Source organism: Gobio gobio, assembly GCF_949357685.1.
Source record: "Gobio gobio genome assembly, chromosome: 4".
Taxonomy (NCBI): Eukaryota; Metazoa; Chordata; class Actinopteri; order Cypriniformes; family Gobionidae; genus Gobio; species Gobio gobio.
Window position 1 is genome coordinate 44334293 of NC_137100.1, and position 20449 is coordinate 44354741.

The window sequence follows — 20449 nt, forward strand, 5'->3', positions numbered from 1 at the left end:
ATTTCAGAAAAGGTAATACTGGAATTCGACAGTAAATGCTTTATGAGATAAAAGACTGGTATATAGGCTATCAGTCTTTGTATCGATGATATGTAGACTAAAATAAACAGATTTCTTGTTGTCCACTAGATGGCAGTAAAGTCGCAGAAAATGTGATACATTATGGCAAGCCATTTTGACTTTTATTCATTCACAGGATATGAATTCTTGATAACAACAATTACATTTTCACTAGTTAAAATGCGAATTATTGATGTCATCAATTGAATTTCAACTAGTAAAAACTCTAATTCTTGATATCAGTAATTGTTCTTTCACTAATGAAATGTCACCATAGCGCTGCCATTCAAATTGAATTGTTGATATCAATAATTCAATTCCTGATATCAATATAATTTTAGATATGGCTTTCTTGCTATAACAATCAAATTCATGATATCATAAATTAACATTGTCACTAGTAGCAATTGATTGTTGATATCTAAAATAAACATATTTACTAGTAGCCTAGCAATTCAATTGTAGATATCAAGAATTAAATTCTAAATTCTATGGCTAAAAAATATGGTGACATTTGACTAGTGAAAATACAATTACTGATATCAAGAATTAGCATTTTAACTAGTGAAAATCCAATTGGGTATATCAAGAATTCAAATCCTGTGAATGAATAAAAGTCAAAATGGCTTGCCATAGATACATTGCCGTGGACTTAAAGGGTTAGTTCACCCAAAAATGAAAATTCTGTCATTAATTACTTACCCTCATGTCGTTCGACGCCCGTAAGACCTCCGTTCATCTTCAGAACACAAATGAAGATATTTTAGTTGAAATCCGATGGCTCAGAAAGGCCTCCATTGGCGCAATGCACTGTACACTCTCAAGACCCATAAAAGGTACTAAAGACGTCGTTACAAAGTCCATCTCACTACAGTGGACGAGAATAGTTTTTGTGCGCAAAAAAAACCTAAATAACGACTTATATAGTGATGACCGATTTCAAAACATTGCATCATGAAGCTTCGAAGAGTTATGAATCAGTTAATCGAATCATGATTCGGATTGCGATGTTAAACCGCCAAGCTGCTGAAATCCTGTGACTTTGGCGATTCAAACCGCTGAATGGACTCACTGATTCATAATGCTTCGAAGCTTCATGATGCAGTGTTTTGAAATCGGTCATCACTATAGCCTATAAGTCGTTATTTAGGGGTTTTTTGCGCAAAAAAAAAATTCTCGTCTTCATAAAGTTATTGTAGAACCACTGTAGTGAGATGGACTTTGTAACGACGTCTTTAGTAACTTTTATGGGTCTTGAGAGTGCAAAGTGCATTGTGCTAATGGAGGCCTTTCTGAGCCATCGGATTTCACCTAAAATATCTTCATTTGTGTTCCGAAGATGAACGGAGGTCTTACGGGTGTCCAACGACATGAGGGTAAGTAATTAATGATAGAATTTTCATTTTTGGATGAACTAACCCTTTAAATGCAAAGTAGGACTCGCGTTTATTCTACTATTACTATACTGTCCGTAACTTTTTTTGTGTTGTACATGTACAAAATGTACAAACATTATATAATGATAATGTACAACATGAATCCATTTTCCAAACCGTGTTTTTTTTATTACCCTGAATCATTATGGTACACTGATAATAAGTCTGGTAAACAGGTCTGGAACTGCTGCGGAGGAGCTTAGTCCATGCGTGACTCGCCATAGGCATAAACAGGGAGAAGTAGTTCTGTTTATTAACCGCTAGAGTGCAAAAAGTTACAGACTGCAGCTTTAAGAATGATTAGAGTGTCAACGCACGCAGATAGAACCAACCCCCATCCCCCGGTTAGTTTTCAAGCATGTCTGTCGGCAGTCTGGTCCTGAAGGCCATCTATTTCGATGAAAACGCATAGAGAATACGTTTTAGAGAGAAACATTTCTCACATTTGCTTGCTGCGATACATTTTAGTCTCAATCTTGTAAAAAGATCAAAATCTTTTTATTGGATTGGACTGGAATCATGGATTAATGCAAACCTGTTCAGTTTACCTCTATTTAACAGCACAGTAGATAAAAGAGTTATATCTACTATATTGCACCTTGAGGTCTGAATTGGTAACCTGGCTGGATAAGAGGCAAATACTGTAATAGGCCTAGCCTATATTTTAAATAGATTGCTCGAGGATTCAATCGAACCATCAAGATATCTTCCTCCAAAACTGGAAAACCAAATAGGCAGGAGATGGAAAGAGTGTGCACATGACCAGTGTATAGGCTATGCATTAAATGTGGCATTTGCCCAAGCACATATGTTAATGTCAGAAAGACTGAGCCGGAGGCTGATCGTGAATGAATTTGCTGATAATGCAGCTGACCTCAATATATCCACATAAAGATAAAATCCACTTGAATGAATACTAATTTGATTTGTCTTTTCTTCCCTTGCTTGTGTCTGTTGTTTATATTCTGCCTTTCTGTATTCTTTCTCTTTCCTTCTTACTTTCTTCACATTCACTTCCCTGTGAGCTGTAGTGGATTAGCTGTCACCATGAAATCAAAATGGACAATACTTTTTTATATATTGTAGTGTTTATTATAAATGATTTATTAGAGTACATCATTTTACATTGTGCAAAAGTGTACAACAAATTTCTTAAATCCATGTGCTCTCGTACTCTTCAATCAAAATCACATTCCCTCCCACTTGATCTCTTCTCTGATGATGTGTTTGACATAGATCACAGAAATAGCAAACCACAGCCATCCAATGTTCCAATAAATTCCTGATGGACAAAATCAAGCCCCGCTCTTCATTTTTTTCTTGTTCGAGAAGCGATTCATTTTAGACAATAGGAAAGAAAAGTCTATTGCAACTTCTTCGTACCGACTTTGTAAACTGAGGTGTCCCTTCTAAAGCAAAGTAAGCTTGCTAACATCAACTTTTGTGGCAATACCTCTTCACGAGGGAGAAGAACCCAACTCCTGCAGTCCTACATATTGATTTTATTTGAACTATGAATAGCTTGGGGAGGGATGGTGCCTTAAGGTCTTTCCTTTGTCAGTTGACCTGTGGTGAGAGGTGACCTCTGGACAGCCTTGTGATTGACATAAGCATTCATTATACTGCCTATGTTGCAACAGCAAGTCTCTAAGGATGCATACTGCTAATCTATTAATGCAGGAGCAGATAATGAGACCACAAAAGATTTACAGGGTGAATCAAGGCTGGCAATGTTTTTCACAATGTTGAAATGCTGTCACTTAAGTGACAGAAACAAACTTAAAGGCATCACAGCAGGTAGGAGGAGAAGATAAAGGCCTTGAACTCCCAAGTAGCAGCAGGCTGGATTTTTTTTTTTACACCATTCTAGTGGAGAAAGACTGTGGTTAAAGGCGAGACCAGCTTGGGAAATATTTAATATATAATATTCTGAATTACATTAACTAATTTTGTTGTATCTTTATCACAATACAGTTGAGCCTGTGTTGTCTCGTAAACTTTCATGCAGGTATAAAAGCAAATATTTAAATATTTAAGTGTTTATGATGTCCTCCTCTGATACTGTCTTCAGTTAGTCCAGGATAAGAAAATCTGGTATTTGGTGTATTTTGGTTTTTGAAGTCTTAATCACATGAAATATCTTTATATCCAGTGCTTAACATTACAGTGCAAATTATTTAAAATCAATGACACTTCTACAGACTTGCGGCCAAAAAGTTAGAAAACATGGAACATCCTAAAATTCGCTGCAAACCTACATAAGATATAATTACTTGTAAATATTGTTGTTTCTTTATTCTGGCTTCAGTCATTTCCTAAACAGTAATTTCCTGCTTTAGCTCTTTTTTTCACAGAAGAGTTTCTGAAAAAGGGATATGTGGCTGGACTGAAATATTGTGAATAATTTATGATAATGTACAGTTGTTGTTTTATAGCATGAGCTATATATTCCAAAATAAAAAGAGTGTTGGACAGACTTTATTTGTTTTAGTGAAACATTTATACTGCTATTTTTTCCCCTATTCATTATTTTCCATTATTTATTAGTTTCCTTTTAACACATTTTTCTCTTCAAGGATGTTAATTTTGATCTGCATGACTTTATAGAGAGATAAAGAATCCAACAGCCTAGGCTTCTTATCAGTGATTTTCCTCTCAGGTGAAGGGTTACATCTTGATTCCAACAAGTCTTTCTGCTGTGTGCAGATTAATTAAGGGACAGTCTGAAAGAAAGAAAGAAATGTCATCATGCTCCTTGTGTCCCCACCAACCAGCAAGATGCAATTTTTATCTGACAAATTTATCTACTCCAACCTGATATTATTGGACCATGCTGAGCTGAATCTGAGCTCGGATTTTTGGCATTGAAACAGGCATGATAAGACTTTGCAATCAGAAAAAAAGTTCTACCAGAAAGACTCAGGGGCAGGTGAACGTTTGCATGGTATTTATTTTGTAAAGTATTAACAGATGGTATTGAGCTACATGATTCATGTTTAGTTGCATAGAAAAGTTATTTGGCTTAGGCCCCATGGCCCCCATCCATAGTCAGATTCCTGTTGTGGATTCGGCTGACCTGAAGACAAAGGCAGGGACGGAGCCTGCCCCCATGGACGGACAGGGCCAACCTGGTCGTGGTGGGTAGGATGGTGGGGAACGTCAGTGTCCTCAACTGTGAACGTGAAACAAAGAGTTCAGTGCTTATATACTCTAGGTGTCAAGAAGTGATTGGCCATTATGAATGAATGACATGGCATTATAAACTTCCTGGTAGAACTTACGCTAAAAGCTCTCATTGTTACCAGTTTATAATATACATTTGAAAAAGGATTGCTCTAAAACATGTACATTAAATATGTTGTTGAAAACACCAATGTTACTCAAACCAATCCTCTTCCTAGAAGTTTTGGTTTTAAAGGCCCACTGAAGTGCCTTGAAAAGCGCAGCATCATTCAATGTGTTGACGTAACATAGACAGGACATATCGATCAGCTCCTCCCCTTTAAAAAAACGCTAATAGAGACAGAGAGACACACATCATAATCTAAAAACCAACCAACCCTCTCCATTGACCTCTGGCATTGCGTGAAGCTGCTTCCTTGTCATTTATTGCTTCTAACAAAAGACAAAACAATGCCTAAAAGCTGCTGTGTGACAGGGTGTACAGCAAACAATGTGTGGGCGTGGCCTAAATGCGCTCTGTCTCTTTAGTGTTTTGTTTATATCACAGCTCAGCCAGAGCCGAGTAATCCGCAGTTTCCTCCTAATCAGTTTCTCCATCTAATATCCTCCATTATCGCTTTAAAATATAGCATTTTGTGTAGAATTCAAATGGGTCCAATATGTTTTGTGGTCTGTGCCAACTCGATCATATCTGCTCTGTGTGCTATCGTGTCTCTAGACCGGAGCAGACTGTGCACGCTGTGGTGGTGCGTGAAACCAGACTTCATCCGCCCCAATGGAAAGCATATTTACACTGTCTGAATTTTTCCTTATCCCCTAGTGCATTATGTGCCATTCACCATGTAGAAAATAGTAAACGTGTCAACAAGTGACCGATTTTAGCTGCAGCTTAAGGGGGCGGCTGCAGCTTTAGATTCAAGAGAGCATTTGATTGGACGGCAAATCTGATGATTAGCTGAAGTGCAGCGTGATGTCATCAAAATCATTGATCCATATTGGCGGAACTGTAAGTTTTGAATGATTATTTTCTAAGTGTGAATTGTGCCTGTTTTGGAGCACACTTGCTTATAAGGCTAATATATCAATTATGATTTCATGACTTTAAACTCTACTTTAAGTTTACATGTAAAAACAATATGTGACAATATATTTGTGAAAACGGGACGCTTTCGGGACTCTAAAAAATACTGGGTTGTTTCTACCCATGTTTAGGTCATGAAGAATTGGGTAACCCTTGCACATTTTTTATTCCCAATATTTATACTTCCCACCCCACAATCATCTACAATGTCTTCCTCAGAACTGAGCACTGGAGATCAATAGCCTCCATGACCATTTCTAATACTGAACGCTCTTTCTGTTTGCTTTAGTGAGTTGCTTGTACTAAATGGCCTAAAAGTTTACTTTTACAATCAATTTTCTATAAACTTTGTCTGCATTAGATGTTTAATCAGCTTTAAAAGAGAGTTTGTTTTACAGTGCTGCAAAATATTATCTGGAATTAATATAAATATTATGGATAATATTTTCTTTTTTAATGTTTTTCATATGAAAGATACTGATTTTTTTAAAGTAGAGTTTTTGAATGACTGTGATTTACCGTGAAAACCTTGACAAATCTTGGAAATACTTTATTATAACTGTTGGTTATTTCAGTCTGCTTTGTAAGTTTTGGGTGGGCAGTAATACAGGTTTTTTCAGCTGTCATCTTGCTCTCATTTCTACTTTATTCTGAGGAAATTGCATTCAGGTTTAGGTAATGGAAATCCAGTTTGAGCTATATCTCTCTGCGCCATGTCTTTCTTCTTGACCTATGAAGGGGTAGGTTGAGGGGATGGGTTGTGCTTTTTGGGATGAAATGACATGTTCAGACATACATAGATGTGCAATGTTTCTATTATGTTCTCACTCTTTCCACCTTTTTCCATTTCTTTATATATTTATAGTCCATGTATTATGCATAATAAAAGGCTGAGTTGGTCTACAATATTTTTATTTTCTTTCCAGACACACTTCTTCTCTTAATCTCCTGTTTTCACTTCCCCTTTGCTCAGGGCCGGCGTTTGCTATAGGCGAGCTAGGCGGTTGCCTAGGGCGACAAATGTGTTGGGGGCGCAGCCTTAAACTTACTTCCCATTAAGCATAGAATTAAAACAAGTGAAATAAAACATACTGTTTATTAAACATGATCATCCTTGGGCGCCCCCTCAGCCGCACGTTTAATTACTTAACCGGATTATTAGATTGAATTGATGGTGAGTATTGTCGGGCACAGGCGTTCAGGCGTTAGATCAGGCAAGTGCTCATCACTGGTGCGTTCTTCAAAAATGAAGCGGTCTAAACCCTCGAGTGCACAGGGACGGAAAAAGAGAAAGGCAGACGATAAAAAGAAAGCCCAGTATAGAGGTAAGTCTTCTCATCTCAGCCATAAAGGTGTCAAACAAAATAAATTTACTTCGTATTATCGATATTATACACTAATATTGGACGGCATTGGACGTTTTATTGCTGTCACTAAGCTATCACTAGCTAGCTAGTTATCTACATATTACTACGCATTTCACTGACAATAAGGAAATCCAGACGAGCCAAATTTTAATGCTGCGTCAATTTTGAAGGTGAATAGAAATGCCAGAAACAACTGTTCATCTTTTATTATTTAAGATAGGGATAGAGCTACAAGAACTTATATATTTTAATTTTGTAGTGGTAAGTACAGTGTATCAATAATAGCACTTTTGTTTGTAGAGGTATAGTTAATCCAGTTTATGGGTCATAATTTGCTTAAGTGTCTTTACAGGTGCTTAAGAGAGTTTTTGTTTATGGAGTTAATATTTGGTAAATATCCTTGGAACATTCTTTCTAGCATTTGTGTATGACCAATTTATTGCAGTTGATCCTTCAAGTCTTAATTTTCTTGATTAAGTGTTGGAGTGACTATAAAAGCATTTTTGTTTGTTCATCCATAGTTTGAGTCATAATTTGTTAAATATCCTCCAACGTTCTTTGTAGCATTTTTTTTTGGTGCAATTTATTAGAGTGTATCATTTAAGTCATAATTAGCTTTTTAAGTCTTGGAGTAACTATAGGAGCATTTTTCTTTGTATAGTTTTTATAAATACTTAACCCATTTGTGCCCAATTTTTTTCTGAATGGCATGTTCTGCATTTATTTTCCCCAGGTTTTTGTATTTTTTCTTGAAAATCGTATTTGAATCTGTGGCAACTATAGTTGCCGGTGGGCAAATAGGCCTATGTTGTATGCACCCCTTCAATGTCAAATATGAATAAGAGGAGAACATTTAGCATCTAACTCAAAATAACTGCTTTCAACAGATCAATCTTTATTCATAATCAAATGTATTATGTTTGACTAAGTATACTAAAAACTATAGATCTGTTGTAAGATTTGTTTTGTTTGGATGATTCTAGAGACCTTCATGATTATGTTGATATATATATGTCAACAAAAAATACTTATTAGTAACATGAAAATAACCTTTCTTTGGGAGGGTTTGCCTTCGTTGTGCTCCCTGGAAGTTAATACTTTTTTTTTTCTTGAAATCCTTTATTTGGTTGTCTGCTTGTGTGTCATTAAGATATAAAACATGGATAATCTCTAGAAAAATACTTACAGAAGGAAAATGACAAAATGACAACTATACACTGGCAACTATAGTTGCCGGTGGGTTTAACAATTAAGGGGGGGGCGAAAAACTTAAAGGGGTGGTAAACCACGATTTCACTATTCTAACTTAAGCTAGCGTGTAATGTTGCTGCTTTAGCATAAACAACATCTGCAAAGTTACAACGTTCAAAGTTTAAAGCAAAGGGAGATATTTGCTTTTAAAGAAATCCATTTCTAAGAACTACAGCAAACGGCCAGTAGGCGACTACACACATTCCTCCAGGGTTGGTGACATCACCAGCCCCAATATTTACATAAACCCCTCCTCCGAGAATATTAAATAGGGGGGGGGGGGGGGTGAGGCCATTTTGTATCGCGGCGCTGTTGTGGTATAGTTAGGCTGGAGTGTTGTTGCCGCGATGCCGAGGAAACGCTGTTATATTCATCCGGATTGCAGGTCTGGGGTACTTGCTTTGTTCAGCCTTCATAGGGACAGGGGTGCGTTGCAGAGCGTTTAACATACAACATGTTATATGCACGTGTGCATGGGCGTAGATTACGCGGGGGACGGGGGGGACGTGTCCCCCGCATCTTTAATAAAACGTACATTCGTCCCCCGCACTTTACCGAGTCTCACCGGTTCAAGTCGACCCGCTCCGTGGGGGATTCGAACCGGCGTCTAGTCGTACCGCTCTTGCTGGCCTACGTCTGTTACACGGGCAAGTTTGTTTACGTAGAAGCCAATGTGAATAAATCTAGATATATATGACCTGTCATTTTATTCGTATCCAAAAACAAGGCGCTCTGAACACCATGGAGTGCTAACACTCTCGTGCAACACTCCAATTCATACTCGAAGCCGAAGGGCACTCACAGAAAGTCCAAAACGGATTCGTAGAAGTAATCACGTTCCAAAGGCATTCACAGCGCTGAACCTGCAGCTAAATGAAGAGAATTATGACTGATGAAACGCGACGACAAACACATGATTTCGACATTATATGGTTCATGTGTGTTTTTCAAGCCATCTCAAGGTATTTATTGACAATAAAGTATATGAATAATGCAGTGCTAACTGACATCCTTTTTAATGTTTAGTATCTTCTGCTCACCAAGGCTGCATTTATTATATAAAACAGCTGTTTAGCCTACTATGTAACTGAGCTAGTAAACGTGTAATTTATTCCTGTGATCAAAGCTGAATTTTCAGCATCATTACACCAGTCTTCGGTGTCATATGATCCTTCAGAAATCATTCTAATATGAGGATTTGCTGCTCAAGAAACATTTATGATTATTATAAATGTTGAAAACAGTTGTGCTGCTTAAAAATGTTGTGGAAACCATGATGCATTTTATTTTTCAGGATTCTTTGATGAATAGAAAGTTAAATTAACTGCATTTATTTGCATTAAATAAAGCACTTATTAAATATAAATCTTTATTTATATTATAAATATCACTTGTGATCAATTTAATGCATGTTTAATAAAAGTATTAATTTCTCTCTTTTTTAATCTTACCACAAAAGTTTGAATACTATCATGGTTTCCACAAAAATTAAGCAGCAGTGTTTTCAGCAGTGTATTAAGTAAGCAACTGTTTTCATCATTGATAATAATCAAAAATGTTTCTTGAGCAGCAAATCAGCATATTAGAATGATTTCTGAAGGATCATGTGACACTGAAGACTGGCGTAATGATGCTGAAAATTCAGCTTTGATCACAGGAATAAATTACTTAATTTTTTTATATATTCACTTTTAAAAACCTTGAACAATTGTAATTTTTTAACTACACTGCCTTGTTCAGTGATATTTTTTTAACATTGCATAAAATCCATAGAAGTGTTTGTAGTGCATAAACCAATCATAAAATTGGCATAAAATATAGGGGAAAATATTATACATATTAGTGGTTATTGTTCAGCAGTGTATTTGATATCTTACTGAATTAAAAGCAATATATCAATTAAATCTGTCAATTAGACAGAGGTCAGAAAAAAACTGGTATTTTACCTGACATTTCTGTTCCCCTCACTTATGAAAAGACGGCTACGCCCCTGCACGTGTGTATGAGACAGAAGGGAACAGGCACGTGCGGGGCTCCCGCAGCACATCTCACGGAGGGAAACTTTCACAATGTTCGCGAGTTCAACACCACATTTGCACAACGTCAGCTGCATAAGACAAACACTGCCAGTGTGTGAATGCACGACGCGCGCGGGGCTCCCTCCCGCAGCAGTTTTTCACGGAGGAAAACTTTCACAACGTTCGCGAGTTCAACACCGGATTTGCACAACGTCAGCTGCATAAGACAAACACTGCCAGTGTGTAAATGCACGACGCGCGCGGGGCTCCCTCCCGCAGCACATTTCACGGAGGAAAACTTTCACAATGTTCGCGAGTTCAATGCAGGATATGCACAACGGCTTGACCTGAAAGCTGGATTTACAAACTGAAGCTGTTTACGGGCCACAACCTGTAAGTCTGGTTTATTTTTCATCGATGTGTTTTCCTGTAATAGGTTGTAGCAAGGAAGTAAACAGATGACAACACTGTTCTGCAAACCAGTCTGTTAAATGCTTATTCATACTTAACGTTATCCGACGAACACCTATCGTTACAAACACTAACGTTAAAATCTCAACAGCGAACTTGGCATTAGTGTAAATGATTCTTTGATTAGAGCTTTTATGTATTATTTATCTACAGGCATGCTAAACATGGTTCTGTGTGTGATTTGGCTACTATAGTAAAGCCAGTGCTTAGTGTTTTGGGTTAATAGTTCTTGCGACAGATATTTGGCTATAATCGTTCTAAAAATACAAAAGTAACAGTGCCATTCAGTAGCGATCACTATAGATCCGCAGTCTTTACTCATTAGGACTGAACAGGTTCTGCTCGATCATCTTCACTAAAATGTTCTGGGTCTGATTCGGGCTCAGATTGGTATGGTTTTATTGACGCCATCGTTTCTAATACTGACCAAAGCACAGTGTACCGGTAAGGTAAGGGGCGTGACGTTTCCGACAAACGTACACTGCGGTTAGCGAATCACAACACACTGGGCCAGCTAACCAATCAGAGCCCACTGCGTATTTTTGAGGGACTGGCTTCATACAACCCGGAAAGCATCAGACCGTTTTACAAGGAGGGACAGAGCAGTGTAGAATAAATGTCAAATATATGAAAAATAATGATTTTTTTTAAAAAACGAAGCATTAACACATGTTACAGTGCACCCCACAAACACAATCAAGCCTTCAAAACAATGTGTTTTACCACCCCTTTAATCTCGCCAAGGGCAACCAAAGAGCTAGAGCCGGCCCTGCCTTTGCTACTTATCTGGTTATGGAATCATAATGTGGGACTGGTTCAGGCACGTGCAGGGGGGGGCTTTGGGTGCTCGAGCCCCTGCCCTTTTTCAAAATGAATCAAAAGTGCCCCTCTCAGACAAATATCAATGATAATATTGTGGTCAATAAAACTAAATAATTGTGATTATTATAACATGTAACGAACGGCTCAAAAGTCGGACAATTTCTGTTGAGGCGTTGCCATAACGCGTTGCTATGGGTTGCGTGCGTTTTGATTGATTGCTGATTTTCCTCTGTTCGGAAGCGGCTCTCGAGCCAAATATGGTCCTTTCAGAGAGCGTGTGGCCTTACGGGAAAAAAAGTAAACCAATATTTTTTTTCATCCATAATCAGAGCTAATGTGTTGATTTAATTACAAATCTATATATTATATATTTTAAAGTATTACACAATTCACCAATGCCCGTTTGTCATGTATATACACCAACCAATCGTGATCTGGCAAAGCAAGTTCAAATTCCATTGGGCATGTGAAGTGGAGCAGTAATTTTCTGTTCTTATTCATAAATCGTTTGAAAATTACATGGACAGACGAACTAAGGTTTCGGGCTTTCGGTAAGCCTACGGTGCGCGCGTGTACCGAACGGTTATGAATGTAATCTATAACAGTCGGCTTGTTTAAAGCGCGGAACACACTTCAATCCGAGTTCCCACACGAACATATTAAGTATTCAGTCCATTTTATCACGAAATTCAAACGATAAATGCCATTTTAACGCTCTATTATGTGACGTGACAGAGAGAAGCGTATCAGTTCAACTTCAAGCGGCAGCGCGCGGCGCGCGAGTGAACGCGATCATCTCTTCCTAAAGAAATGAATATCTAAAGGTATGTTGAGGATACATTACAACTTATTGAAACGTATCATATGTTCGCTCCATCTGTTTCAACCGCGGAAAGACAATAAAACAGCTTGTAAACAATGTCATGTAGAATCACATTTACCTCAGAAGTCATTCAGTGTCCACAGCTGTGAAGTTCACTAGAGAGTTTAACTCTTTCGCTGAATACATGCACTATATTAGCCTATATATTCGTTATATTAGCCTATATATATTCATTATATACCACTTAGCCTGTTAGTGATGTCTTGTTTATTTAATGTATGTTTAAATAAACCTGTCATGAAAATTACAGCCACTAAATGATTATATTTCAACAACGAGTTGGAGAAAAAAATTATAATAATTAGATTTAGATATTAATGCAAAAACTGCCTTATGTGAAGCTTATGAGTGTTGATTTTTATATCTAAAAATAAATAGCAAATGAATTTAGGCTAATAGTTTGGGCTCTGTTGTTAATCTTTAATAGCAATATGTAAGGGCTCCCTATATAGTTTACAGCATTATCTTTAAGAAACTTTTAGTTATAACTGAATTCATTTAAGGACAGACACAATTTTTTTTTCATTAAACCACTGTTGAATAAAAATTAATAAAAAGCAATTTTGTAAAACTGCTGTACCGAATCCGTACCGAACCGTGACTTCAAAACCGAGGTACGTACCGAACCGTCAGTTTTGTGTACCGTTACACCCCTAATATATATATATTTACATAATGCCCCTTTTTTACATTTGAGCCCCTGCCTCTGAAGAACTCTCTGCACGGCCCTGGACCGGTTATTAATAGGAGAATATTGCAGCCAAATTCAAGACATTTAGGCCTCCTCCACATGAATGCAATCACTCCATCTGCTGTCATACGCCCCCCTCTCCTCTGCCATTCTCCCCTTTGTCTCCAAGAGGGTATTTATGTCTATCACCTTTCAACAGTCTTTCCAGACTTTATATACAGTATAAATAATAATCAACATATAATCACCTATCCAAACACTAGAGATCAGCAATATTTTATTTTAAATTAGATTCATTTTAGAGTATAGGTTTACTGGGAATGCTTAAGGTTATGCATTTTACATTAATTATCTTATTATTTTAAGCCTTTAAAGGGGGTCATCATTTACTCTCCCTCAAGTTATTCCAAACCTGTATGAGTTTCTTTCATCTGTTAAACACAAAAGAATATATTATGAAGAATGTTGGTATACAGTTTTCAGAACAGAAAACATTTTCACATTTTCAAAAAAACATCACTTATTATAATTTCTAAGCTATTTTCCTCATGGAGACCAAAAATGTCCTCACAAGAACAAGGATCTTGAATATTGCCGTCTTTGTAGGGATATTTTGTCTCCATAATGTAGGGTTTACAAGGCCACATACACACACGGGGACTTTTATGGGAACTTTTCATAGACATAAAGTTTTTTCTATACTGTACAAATAGTATATTCTATCCCCTAATCCTAACACAACATTCACAGAAAACATTTTAAAAATATATCACTTAGTATGATTTCTAAGCTGTTTTCTTCATGGGGACCAAAAAAAAAAACAAGGTCAAAGATTTCTTGTAGGCTATTGCCATCCTTGTGGGGAAATTTTGTCCCGATAGTGTAGGGTTTAACAGGACCACACAAACAAACACACCATGTTTTACGGGGACATTCCATAGAAAAAATATTTTTGTACTGGACATATTCTATCTCCTAACCCTACCCCTAAACACAACCCTCACAGAAAACATTCTGCACAGAATACTTTTCTTGTCCCCATAGCGTATGTTTACTGGGACCAGGCGTGTTGACTCAGATTGTTCGAATATTACAATTAAATAATACTTAAATCGATATGTCATCCTCAATAAACCCGTCTCCTGCGTGTTGCCTCCGATCATTCGAATAATGCACTTTAATAATTATTTAATCAACATCATCCTCAATAAACCCGTCTCCAGCATGTTGCCTATTATGACCTCTGAGCTGTAAAGCTGCCAGAATAATAATAATACGCTGTTTGTTAATTGGTCAGAGGAGAACTGGCACCCCGACTGAGCCTGGTTTCTCCCAAGGTTTATTTTTCTCCATTAGGTCACCTGATGGGGTTTTGGTTTCCTTGCCACTGTTGAATTCTGGCTTGGCGTGCTCAGTTGGGGACGCTAAATTTTTCAACTAAACATCGAAATAAATCTAATTAATAAACTAAATTAACCATTTAAACTAAATTACTGATCGAATTATTGATCTAAAGCCCACACTGTCACTGTATGATAATTGAAATTAACTAATGACATCAGCGTTTTTTCCAGAATGGCTATACAGCTGAATAAAATTATGCTGCATTATTTTCCTGTTTAACACTGTAAAGCTCCTTTGAAACAATCTACATTGTTAAAAGCGCTATATAAATAAAGTTGACTTGACTTGACCACACACACACACACACACACACACACACACACACACACAATCAGTATCCTTAAGTAGTTTCTTATTTTAGTGAGGCCTTCATTACTTCAATTTTCCTCTCACTTAGAGTCTTTTTAGGGAAGTTTTAATAAAATCCTCATGGCGAGAGCAATTATACTGTATAATTCCTGCAACTAATTGTAAGGGTTAGAGACTTGGAATACATTTCTAGAGACTCACTGGCAGAATGCACTTCAGGAATCAGGTGTTGGGGTCACCCCGTCCGGCTCCTGCCATGTCTGATAGCTCAGTAAGCGCTTTGCGGGAGCCCAGAGCACATGAATACTGATGAATGACAGGGACGCTGCCTGTGAGGAGACACCACAATGCTTTTTGTGAATCACAGCCACACTGACACCTTATATCTGCCAAACACTGACAAAATCCAAAAGCAGGCTCCCAAAAATCACCTAGGCAACAGGACCATCCTGAAATTCTGATTTGGAGTCTGTTTGATAAACTCCAGTAAGAGCTTCTCTGTTGCTCTTAAACACACATGCTTCTTGTTTTAGCTTAGGTTTGGATGCGATCGATCCACTCCTTCATGTGAAGGAGCCGTTGAAAGTGTTTATTGCATCTCATCATCCACCAAAACCTGCTCGCCAAAGTAAAATCTAAACAGATCAGTCCTGCTTAGCCTATTGATTCATGCGGGAACATGTCATGGTGGATCTGGGGTTTATCATGACTTTTAGTGCTATCTTTTAAATGCAAGCAAATATGAAAAGCCAAATAGACAGACTTTGGTTTTAGATCTTCTACGAACATGTATGTAAATGGGAACATTACATTGAAGTCTGCAGATGTCAATCAAACCCTACACGACAAGAAATGAAAGCTTTAGCATAAGTTCTGCCGGGAAGACTTAATTGTCACGTCACTTCAACTTTTTATCTATCCAATCACATTCTAATACTTGGGTATAAAAGATCGGTAACTGCTCATGTCTGAGTTCGCAGATGCTGACGCTCAAATTCACCGCCATCCTCCCCACCACCTCCAAGTCAAATCCTTCCCTACATCCACCCCACCACCACCAGGATGGTCCCTTCCATACCTCACGGGGGGGTCGACTGCGCCTCTGCCTTCGTCTTCAGGCAGGATATGCAGAGTCCGGACCCTCAGATTGCGAGCTACGGACGGGGCCTAGGCCAAAGTACTTTATTGCTTGCTGGGTTGTTAATAAATGGATAATTGTCACAGTATTTATTCTCCCGAGTCTTTCTGGTAGAACTTTTAATACAAACATGAATAGGACTTGTTTTTAGAGATAATATTTGGTTGCTACGATTCCTTGTTTCATTTTATGTTTCTCTTTCTCTATTTGTTTTCCAGCCTTATGGAAGTCATCACAGTTAAAACAGAAGGTTTATGAAACTGTTTCTTTAAACACTGCAATGGTTTCAGCATGATATATCGGTGCTGTATCTTTAATATTTTTTTAATATAAACAAAGGTTGCTGGTAAGTATCTCAATAGATTGGTAAAAAAATAGGCTACCTGTCTTGAGTAGTAAGCTGTATTGACCAGTGCTGTATTGTAATGTTTTCGAATGTGGGCTTAAAAATGCCCTTTTTGATGTCATTCTGGATGACATTAATTCATTTTGTTCAGTCTTCATCACAATACAGTTGAGTCTGTGTTGTCTTGTAATCTTTCATGCAGGTATAATAGCAAGTTATCTTTGTGTGTGCAAGAGCTTCATATTCAAGACTCTTGATAGGCCTATTTTTTCATCTTCGTTTCACACTAATAATGCGTCTCATTCACTTATAATTTCTTACAATTTGTGTGTTTCTGTGAGCATTAAAAGTTCTCAAGCTCTATTTCCACGCCATTTACATCAGATTGATATAAATAAAACACCATGTTAGCAATGAGGCAATGTTTAACTGTCAAAGGAACTTGACATGAGAGATATAAAGGAGGAACTTTGCCCATCAATGGAAACCCATGTGTAAGTCTTGAGTGACCCAGTCGGCACCTGGTGAAGATGACTTTTTGAAGTTATGGAAGACACTTCTTTTTATACTGATTATTTCATTTTTATATTTGTCCCATTCCTTCTGTCACTTGATGTATATTAATGGTCTAAAATCAGAAGGTGGTATTTGACAGTCAGATACTTCAAGAAAGTAGGGGTTTGGTTTGGTTTGGTGGTCAAATAAAGAAAGGGAGCAAAGAAAGTAAACAAAAAAAGAAAAAGAAATTGAGAGATGATGATGGATGTTACAGTAACATTTCTGTCTCTGCAGCACTTAGAAGGAGCGCCTGCTGCGATCAGGCATCCAACCATGATGCTGTCTTTCTGTTCCCTCCAATTGTTCCTTCTGTTCTCTGGCTGGTTTCCTTTGAACATGTACTGATCCCCCCCCCCTTCCTCTTTGTATTTCTTTTTTCCTTTCATTTTTTTTTAAAGGAGTGAATGTCAGCGTGATTGTGTGCAATCCTTTATTACTCTACCACGTGACACACTTGGTTAGTCCGTGTAATAGCACAATGCCCATGCCAATCTGGCCATGACGACATTGACTAAATGGAGAGGAGCCAATTAACTTCTTTAAATATATTTCTGGCTGGTAAATGTAACCTCAAATGGTGTTAAGGAATGATGCAAACTCATAAAAGGTCTTGACCCTTGTTGACAAAGAAAAAAGAGCAAAGATTGTTAATCTCCACTTTTTTGAGCTATGTTTTTTTTTAAATAATATGCCTTTCCAGTTTCATTTCATTTTACAGCTTTTCCCAAGTGTGTTCAGTTTCAAAGGAGTTTCAATTAACTAACAGCTTTGCTTACTCATTATTAATACATATTCTTCCTTTTCTACCTTGGCCCCAAGATCCTCATTAGCTATGGAAGGTCTACCGTATCCAGCCTACCTGACCCCGGACCACCTGCTCTGCATGAATCCTCTCACTGCTCATCTGTTTGTATCCCACCAAGCCTGTCGCCATCATACGTACGTAGACTCCCCATGACAGACTCTTGTTGACCTCAATTGTCATCACATCACACTGTGCTGAAAAAGCTACTCTGAAACTGTAACTTTCCAAGCTGCTCATAATAGGTCAACTATGAGCTACTAAATTTTGAAAACTAGGTACAAAAATGTTGAAGGACTTTGACTGCATTTTTATAGACAGCATTTGACTTGACAAGGTAATTACTGGCTTGAAGAGATAATTGAACATAATACTCTAAATACAACAAAAAGAGAGGATAAACAGCAGTATTTAACTAAATATTAAATAAGATCTAAAATGCTGCACTAGGACTGTAAAGGGACTCAAATAGATGAAAACCGATTTAAAAAAAAAAAGATTAAAGGTGCCATATGTAAGATTTTTGCAGTAAAATATCCAAAAACCACTAAGCCAGTGTTATATATTTTGTTCAGTTGAGTACTTACAATATCCCAAATGTTTCCAGCTATTTGTAATTGCGATTTTAACCAAGGAACCGGGACGTGTGAGGGAGTCGCCAACAGACGTGGTCAACTGCGTAATGTCTAGCGGCATGCTGTTGTTTTCGTTCAAACATTATGGACCATGGCAAGCAGACTTTGGAACAAAATGAGAAATCAAAAGAGGATCAGTATCGATGTGCTGTTTTCGAGATGGCGAGAGCTTTGCAACAAACTTCGACTTGACAGAGATGCTGTTCTTGCATGTGCTTTATTAGACAGGTGAGCAAATGTACATAAAACGAATCAATGTTATGTAGCTCAACACGATGAAATATTAGAATATCATCAGTCAGGGTTTAACTGGCCATCGGGAGCACCGGGAGTTGACTTTGACAAGACAAAGTGGGCCGGCCCGTTGCTACGTGAATATATATGAAGAATAAATAATAGTAAATTTACGTATCCTAGTCTATTTCCTTCCGTCAGCCCAGACAACTGGCTCGCGCGGCCCACTTGAGGCCCACTCTAATCTATTTTGCCTAATCAGTCTCAGTGGTCTAAAAACGCTCGTCAATGTCAAAATATTTGAGATATCCAATCAAATTGAAGGAGGCGGGATTTATTGTCCAGAGAAACCGAGCAGCGCGGCACTTGAATGCGAGCCGAGGTAAGATTTAACAGCTGAGGAGTCAATACAACAATATTTCACGACTGTTTACGATTAAAAAAATATTCAACAAATGGACATTAATTTCCAGGGATGCAAACTACTGACCTTTTTGAATTTCTCAGATTGCTAATTAGCTTATTACGTTATTCGACACAATGCACAACAAAACATTAACATAGCAGTTTTCAGCATATCTGAGTGAATGTTTGTGTATTTGTTTCCAGGCTTTCTTCAGTAATATCACAGTCATTTGAAAATGATTTATAAAATGCGTAAGGTGGAAAATAATCAAAGATATTTGAAATAGAACAAAATCATCTGCTTTACTGTTAGCAACCATCGTCGTGACCAAGATATTTGAAATTGACTCAACCCCCTCCCCCCTTAACCCCATCAGAAGGGCAATTTGGAATTTCTAAGGACAAAAGAATGGCTTGCCGGCCAAATGTTTTTCACACCTTTGGTACAGTGGGAGAAGTTTTGTCTGATTGGTTAGTTTCAAACGTATCACGTTTTGGTCTGATTGGTCAGCTTTTAAATGAGTCATATTTGAGTTTGGTGACATCAGGGAGGAGGATAAAAGAAAATTTCAACTGTAGCTCGCTCTCTTTTGATTTTCTCCCTTCTCTAGAGAGAGCTGCTCTTTAGCTCTCTCTTTCTTTTTCTTTCTTTCTTTCTTTCTTTCTTTCTTTCTTTCTCTCTCTCTCTCTCTCTCACTCTCTCTCTCACTCTCTCACTCTCACAGGTAACATTCTAGGCATAGTATTACTGAGTATAATTAAGGGTTTAAGTTTACATCTATTTGAAACTATTTTAAGTGTAACCATAATTAGAATTTGTGTTTCCTTTGTTAATAAATTGTAAAATTTTTGATCCTTTCTAAATTAATCTGTAATTATTAACTATCTCCAATACGGAACGGTATAATTGCAACAAAGGGTTAAAACGGAATGATTAAATGTATGATTAACTATCAAATATAAATGACCAAACAACCAGTTGGGATTCTCTTCTAAATTCAACAACTATGATGAATGGAGTCAGATAAAGAATATCGTCGCTGTCCGATGAAAACCACGTATGTCCATTTTGCCGATTTTGAGATTTTTCGACGGATTGAATGTCCAGGTTCATTTCCGTATACAGTATGCGTCACATATCTAAATGGCCAATGAAAAGTTGTGAAATCATGTCATCTGATTTTCACGTATATCCATTTGGTGTCAAAGCTGTCAATCACGCCGCGTATCTCCCCGCCCTGTGGAAGCATCTCGCCGGTCTCGTGAAGTTGTTTCATCGAAGCTCAGCACTGGATAGCCGAAAGTACGACATTGAAGGTCTCCACAGTTTAGTTCTAATCTAGTTCTTCACAGAT